Below are 8,328 nucleotides of genomic sequence, written 5' to 3' on the forward strand. Positions count from 1 at the left end.
ATGAGAGTGAGACGTGGACTGGTTCCAAACATTGTTGTATTTTAAGGAATCTTAGAATTTATATATTACAACCTTCTCTCTACACAGAAAAAAAGTGAGAAAATGACTTTCTCAAGACCACAGAAATCATTCATTCAAGCAGATACCCCATATCTATGTTTTTGTCAATAGTGAGTGGTCCATTTCTGAAGATCAACAAGCCTGAATACTTTGAATAGTATAGAGAATAGAATTATGAAACAGGGAACACTCAGTGTTGTAAATGGATAATTCAGAGATGCTAATTCATTCTTTCTCTCTTTGTCTCTACCTCTTTGTCACTCCATTCATCTCTCTCCCTTTCTCCCTCTCACTCTCACTCTTTCAATCTCTTATGCCTCAGCCAAGTGTATAAAGAAATCTGGTGAATAATATTTTATTCTTCATTATCCAAATATTTTGTATATGGTAATCAAATGTAGAAGGGAAATCAACTGATCAGGAGACCTCCCCTCCTCTCCTCCCCCCAAACTCAATTCCCCTTCCTTGTCTCACCATTTTCTAGACCAGCTTGAATTTTCCTTTGGAATCAGTTTTTATTTTTTATTTTTTTGCCAAAGTACTGTTTCTTAATTAAGAAACTTCTTAATTAAGAAGTTAGAAAAAAGGAAATTAAAAAAAAAATCAGGCATCTAGGGGAAGTTGGGAGTACTTTAGAATTAGAGATTTAAAGTTGGAAATGACCTTAGAGGCCATGCCATCCATTGGTTTCACATTTCAGATGATAAAACAGGGGTTCAGTAATGATACCACTTTGTAAATGTAATAAGAGTGAGAGGTAAGAGATTTCTAAATAGTGTTATATTACAAGGAATCTTAGAAATTATATAGTATAACCCTTTCACTGTAGAGAAGGAAAAAGTGAGAAAATGACTTTCTCAAGTCCGTGGAATGAATTCATTCAAGATAATACCCCAGATTTATGTTTTGGTCAATAAATGAGGAGTTCATTTCTCAGGATTAATAAACCTGAATATTTAGAATAGTACAGAGAATAGAATTCGAAAATGAGGAAGAGTCAATGTTGTACATAGATAATCCAGAGATTGGAATTCATTCTCTCTCTTTCTGTCTCTCTGTGGTATGTATCTCTCTCTTTTTTTCACTTTCCTCTCCTACGTCTACCATTCCTTCTATTGTTTTCCCTCTTTCAACCTTCTATGCCTCAGTCGAAATTGAATCTGGTGAGTATTATTTTGTTTTTCATTATCCACATATTTGTATATGGTGATTCAATATAGAAGTGAAGAATGCTAGGAATAGAATTGATCAGAGACCCCCAACTCAATGCCCCATTCCTCTGTCGAATTTGTAGAGAATATTGGACTTTCCCTGTGGATTGTTTTATTTTTCCAAAATACTTTTTCTTAACGAAGATGTTGACAAAAGAAAAGCAATTTTGAAAAAAATCAGTCTATGGGAAGGAAGATATGATCTATGTAGTGCAAGTTGGTGCTTATCTTAGAAGTATAGATTTAAAGTTAGAAGTGAACTTAGAGGCCATGCCATCCATTTGTTAATAGAGGTTTAATGATGACATCACTTTGGTAATAAGGTGAGAAGTGGGTTGGTTCCAAACATTGTTGTATTACAAGGAATCTTAAAAATTACATATTACAACCCTCTCTCTACACAGAAAAAAAGTGAGAAAATGACTTTCCCAAGACCACAGAAATCATTCATACAAAGAGATACCCCAGATCTATGTTTTGGTCAATAGTCGAGTGGTCCATTTCTCAAGATCAATAAGCCTGAATACTTTGAATAGTATAGAGAATAGAATTATCAAACAAGGGATACGCAATGTTGTAAATGGATAATCCAGAGTTGTTAATTCATTTTCTCTATTTCTCTCTGTCTCTCTCTTTCCACTCACCTCTCTCCCTTTCCCACTCTTGCTCTCACTCTTTCAATCTCTTATGCCTCAGCCAAGTTAATAAATAAATCTGGTAAGTAATATTTTATTCTTCATTATCCAAATATATTGCATATGGTAATCAAATGTAGAAGTGGAACTCAACTGAACAGGAGACCCTCCAACTCACTACCCATTCCTAGTCTCTCCATTTTCTAGACAAGCTTGAATTTTCCTGTGGAGTAGATTTTTTTTTCTTTTTTTGGTGAAAGCACTTTTTCCTAATCAAGAAGTTGCAAAAAACGAAAATTTTGAAAACAAAATCAGTGCACAGGAAAGAAGAAATTAGGCATCTAGGGGAAGTTGGGATTGCTTTAGAATTATAGATTTAAAGTCAGAAGTGACTTTAGAGGCCATGCCATCCATTGGTTTCATATTTCAGATAATAAAATAGGGGTTCAGTGATGATACCACTTTGTAAATGTAATGAGGGTGAGAGGTGGGATAGTTCTAAATAGTATTATATTACAAGGAATCTTAGAAATTATGTAGCACAACCCTTTCACTGTAGCGAAGGAAATAATGAGAACATGAGTTTCTCAAGACCGCAGAATGAATTCATTCAAGATGATACCCCAATTCTATGTTTTGTTCAATAAGTGAGAAGTCTATTTCTCAGCATCAATACACCTGAATATTTAGCATAGTACAGAGAATAGAATCATAAAATGAGGAATACTCAGGGTTGTAAACAGATAATCAAGAGATGCTAATTCATTCATTTTCTCCCTGCCCCTTCTCTTTCTTTCTCTCTGTCTGTCTTTGCTGCTGTGGATAAAGATGAACTTGGTGAGCAATATTTTCTTCTTCATTATCCAAATATTTGTAAATGTATACAAGTGAAGAATCCTGGGAATGTTTGTATTGGATATCTCAGAAAAGGCAATTTTCTGACAATTTTCCTTTCTTTTTCTCCTTGTCCCTGCCTTTTCCCCCCTCTGTTTCTGTCTCTCTCATCTTTCTGTCCTGTCTTTTCTTTCTCTCTCTCTTGTTGTCTTTCTCTTTTTTTCTGTCTCTCTCCACCCTTGTTAGGCATTGAAAACGATGAGTCTGGTGAGTAATACCTTTTTCAATATCTAAATATTTGTAAATGGTGCTACAACATATCACTGGAGTGTGCTGCCGACTGAATTGAACAGGAGATCCCCAAATGAATGAACCAATACAGGACCTCAAATTTGTAGAAAGAAGAAATTTACACCCTGTATCTTTTTCTTAATGTTTGTCGTTTAGTCAAAACACTGTTCCATGGACAAAAGAATGAAAAATTTGTAAAAAAAAAAAAAAAAGTCAGTGAATGGGAACACTAATTAATATGGCATTTTATGGAAATTGTTAAGATGATCAAATTCTAGATGGAAATTCAGAAATGGCCTAGAGGTGATGTAGTCCTATAGATTCATTTTATAGGTGAGAATGTAGAAGTTCAGAGTGGTGGTTATCACTTTTTAAAGATCATAAAGATAATGAATGTGCAGCTGGGATAGATTCAATATTGTTAATGATAAATTTTCTTTGAGATTAAACTACAACTATGTCAGTTTACAAAAGGAAAGTGTTAGAAAATGGATTTCCAAAGCTGATAAAATTATTATGAGAAGAATCCCTCCACACACAGACACACACACAGAGACGCACACATATTTTGAACTCGAGTTTAGTGTTTCATTCATCAATATCAATAAGCAAGAAAACTTTTTAGAACAGAAGTATAAAATAAGGTTTCCCCATATTGGAAATGGATAAGCCAGAGAAGCTAATTCTTTGTCTCTCTGTGTCTCTGTCTCTGTCTCTCTCTCCCCTCCTCCCTCTCTGTCTATCTGTTTATGTTTGTCTCTTTTCCTCTCTCCCTTTGTTGTTGTGGATAAAGCTGAACATGGTGAGTAATATTTTGTTCTTCATTATCCATATATTTGTAAATGGTGGCTATCTGTGGAAGATGCTGGATTGATGTTGGAATTGGATAATTCTGAGAAGCTAATTTTCTGCTGACAATTTTCTTCTCTCTGTTCCTCTCCCTCTCCTTTCTCTCTGTCATTTTCTCTGTGGCTATACCGGTCCACTTTAGCTGATGTGGATCAAGATGAATCTGGTGAGTAATATCTTCTTCATTATTCAATTATTTCTACATGGTGATACAACATACCAGAGGATGATGCTGGGAACTCAGTTGATCAAAAGATCCCCAAATCAATGAAGCATTTCAGGATCCCTGACTTGTTGAGTTGAGAACCTGAAAATATAAGAAAATAACTTTTCCAAGAAATTAGAATGAATTTCTACCAAGAGATACCCCAAATCTATATTTTGGTTAAGAGTTGAGTGATTCATTTCTCAAGATCAATAAGCCTGAATATTTAGAATAGTATAGAGAATAGAAATGTCAAATGAGGAATACTCAAGATTGCAAATGGATATTCCAGAGATGCTAATTCACTCTCTCTCTCTGTCTGTCTTTCTCTCTCTCTCTCTCCTCTCCTACTTCCACCTTTCCCCCTACTGCTCTCTCTCTTTCAATCTTTTATGCCTCAGTCAAGTTTGAAATTGAATCTGGTAAATTAGTTTATTCTTCATTATCCGCATATTTGTATATGGTGATTAAATATAGAAATGAAGAGTGCTAGGAATAGAATTGATCAGAGACCCCCAACTCAATGCCCCATTCCTCTGTCGAATTTGTGGAGAATCTTGGACTTTCCCTGTGGATTGGTTTTTTTTCCAAAACACTTTTTCTTAACGAAGATGTCAACAAAAGAAAAGCAATTTTGAAAAAAATCAGTTCATGGGAAGGAAGATGTGATCTATGTAGTGCAAGTTGGTGCTTATCTTAGAAATATAAATTTAAAGTCAGAATTGACCTTAGAGGCCATGCCTCTAATTGATTAATAGAGGTTTATGATGTTATCACTTTGCAAATGTCCCAAAGGTAATGAGGGTGAGAAGTGGGTTGGTTCCAAACATTTTTTTTCTCTTTCTCCATTTCTCTGTCATTCTCCCCTTTTTGTTTCTCTTTCTCTCGTCTTTCTGTCTTGTCTTTGTTTCTCTCTCTCTTTTTGTCTGTCTTTCTCTCTCCACCCTTATTAGGCATTGAAAAAGATGAGTCTGGTGAATACTATTTTCTTCAATATCTAAATATTTGTAAATGGTGATACAACGTATCTCTGGAGAATGCTGACAATTGAATTGAACAGGAGACCCCCACATGAATGAACAAATACAGGATCCCAAACTTGTAGAAAGTTAAAATTTACTTTTTGTAAATGTTTGTCATTTAGTCAAAACATTGTTTCATGGACAAAAACATGAAATGTTTGAGAAAAAAGTCACTGAATGGGAACACTATTTAATATGGCATTTTATGGAAATTTTTAAGATCATCAGATTCAAGGTGGAAAATCAGAAATGGACTAAGAGGCCATGAAGTCCTATAGTTTCATTTTACAGGTAAGAAAGTAGAAGTTCAGAGTGTTGGTTATCACTTTTTAAAGATCACAAAAATAATGAATGTGGAGCTGGATTAGATTCAATATTGTTAAAGATAAGTTGTCTTTGAGATTAAACTACAACTCTGTCAGTTTACAAAAGGAAAGAGTTTGAAAATGGATTTGCAAAACTGATAAAATGATTATGAGAAGAGTCCCTCCATAGATATACACACAAACACACACATATATATATACACATATGTATACACACACACACACACACACACACACACACATATATATGTGAATAATCCTTAGAACAGAAGTGTCAAATGAGGCATTTACAGTATTTGAAATGGATAATCCAGAGAAGCTAATTTTCTGACACTTTTCTTCTCTCTCTCTATCTTCCTCTCCTTCCCTACTTTCTTTTTCTATGTCTCTATACCTGTCCACCTTTGAGTGAATAAAGATGAATCAGGTGAGTAATATCTTCTTCATAATTCAATTATTTATACATTATAATACAGCATACCAGAGGATAATATATGGAACTAAGTTAATTAGGAGATCCCCAAATTGGTAAAGCATTCCAGGACCCATAATTTGTTGAGATGAGAACTTGACAACTTGGATTTTTCCTTTAAAGTGTATATTTCATCAGCACCCTGTTTCTTTGAGAAGAATGGAAACTTTGATAAAAGTCATTACATAATAAGTACTGCAACAAATGCAGATGTGGTGCAATTTGTAGTTATCTTAACTTTATAAATTTAAAATTGTTATTGACTTGAGAGGCTGTGCAATCACATAGCTTAATTTTATAGATGAGACAATAAAAGCTTACTGATGTTATCACTTTTTCTTCACCAACTTTCATCTGATGAACTACAGATGGCTAAATGGGGATACACTGAAGGACTACAGGTATTTCTGGATGCTAGCCCTAGCAACATTATCCTGGGCTTTACCTCAGAGCAATGAAACAAAGGAGATGAAATGAAGGAAAAGACCTCGGAAACATCTGATGGTTTTGACTATGTAAGCCACTGAAAGAGCATGACAGTTAACCCTATGTGTATGGCAATTAATTCATGAACATCAAAAATTGTTAATGAGATTGTTGTAGGACTTCAAAACACACAGGAATCATAGGATTACCTGACACATGATGAAACTGAAGGAGGACTTCAAAACCCACAGGAATCATTGGTTCCCTGATACATGAAGTGATGTACAATAGATTGGTTTTGGACTATCTCTTGGCTACTGAAGGAGGTGTATGTGAGATTATTATTTATATACCCTCCTTCTAGGACTCATGGAAATCTTTTATAATATGATATTGATTCATCTTGTTTGTTAAATTGCTATTAGCCTGTGTTATATTACTACTTGCTTATGTAATACCTCCCATGCTGATGTATTTATGTATATCTGTTTCAACTAAAACAAAAGAAAGTGGGAGATGTAGAGGGCCACAGATATTGGGGGAACTCTGGATAAGGTAAAAGACCTTTAACCCAGAGGGAATCTGCTGACAACGTCTGGTTTGGCTCCCCACCGCCCACAGTACAGCTAGAGGTCCTAATAGTGGATTAGGGTAGGAGTGCCTGAGATTGACTACTCAGACAGAATTCAGAAAATAATAGTAATGAGTACTGGGGAAATATCCACAGCTCAGTATCAAAACTTTATTATAATAAAACTGCTAAAATAAAATAAAACATATAAACGAGTGAGTAAAAGAAAATACCCTAATCAGAACAATTATAGTGTAAAAGAAAATCTGTATTCATATTGAAAGGAAGATAATGAGGTTAAAAAAAAGTCCTACCCCAAAAAGTAATATTAGATGTTCAAATGTCCAAAAAGAGTCATTGGAAAAACTTAAACAGAAATTTAAAAATTAAATGAGGTATCAAGAAAAAAACAGGAAAAGAAAAGCATTCCAAGAAAATTATGAAAAGGAAATTAACCAATTAGAAAAATATGTTTAAAAAAACTAAAGATAGAATTAACTACTTGAAAAGTAAAATAGGTAAGGAAAATTAAATGACATTATGATGTCAAAATAATAAAACTAGAAAAATTGAAGACAATGTGAAACATCTTATTTTTAAAAAAAAACTGATCTGGAAAGGAGCTTGAAGAAAGGCAATATAGTAATTGTTGGAATACCTGAAAGTTACAATTTTAAAAAATCTTGATCCAGTAACATAAGAAATTATTAAGGAGAATTACTCTGAAATTCCAGAACAAGAGGGTAAAATAGAAATAGAAATAAAATGGACCATTCTCCATATGGAAGAAATCCCAACAGGAAAACTTACAGAAATGCCATAACCAAATTTCAAAACTCCCAAGTTCACAACTTGCAGTGTTGGAAGCAATAAGAAATTAAAGCCAAACATGATCACATAAAAATATTCTACATCACTATTTATCAGAGAAATGCAACTTAAAGGAACTGTGAGTTACACCTATCAGATTGGCTCGGATAACATAAAAAGGAAATGATCATGTTGGAGAAGACAGGAAAATTGGGAGACTAATGTTTTGTTGGTGCAGTTGTAAACTGATTCAAACATCCATGAGAACAAATTGGAAGTATGTCCAAAGGGCAAGCAAACTGTGCTTACCATTTGACACAGCAATATTACTCTTAAGTCTATATCCTAAAAAGGGAAAAGGATACAAAAATATTTATAGCAGCTCTTTTGGTGGTGGCAAAGAATTGGAAATTGAGAGGATGCCCGTCAACCAGGGAATGACTGAATAAATTGTGGTACATGAATGTAATGGAATAATTTTGTGGTATAACAATGGAGAGCAGACAAATTTCAGGGGGAAAAAACCTAATTTACTTGTTAGTTTCAAATTTGTTTAGTACAAGGAGTTTGGCAGGATCCCTTTCCCTATTCTTTTAAATAATTTGATCTTAAATAT

General features: G+C 34.1%; 1 long non-coding RNA gene across 1 annotated transcript; it reads left to right on the forward strand.

Moving 5' to 3' along the window:
- Positions 1-2,727: 2,727 nt before the first annotated feature.
- LOC116419712 lies at positions 2,728-6,569 on the forward strand. The gene is made up of 7 exons (XR_004229999.1): positions 2,728-2,743; positions 2,987-3,007; positions 3,825-3,833; positions 4,023-4,046; positions 5,328-5,398; positions 5,852-5,860; positions 6,274-6,569. It is a non-coding gene; the product is annotated as an uncharacterized LOC116419712 (long non-coding RNA).
- The last annotated feature ends 1,759 nt before the right edge of the window (positions 6,570-8,328 follow it).

Source organism: Sarcophilus harrisii, chromosome 6 (genome assembly GCF_902635505.1).
Source record: "Sarcophilus harrisii chromosome 6, mSarHar1.11, whole genome shotgun sequence".
In the NCBI taxonomy this organism is placed as follows: Eukaryota; Metazoa; Chordata; class Mammalia; order Dasyuromorphia; family Dasyuridae; genus Sarcophilus; species Sarcophilus harrisii.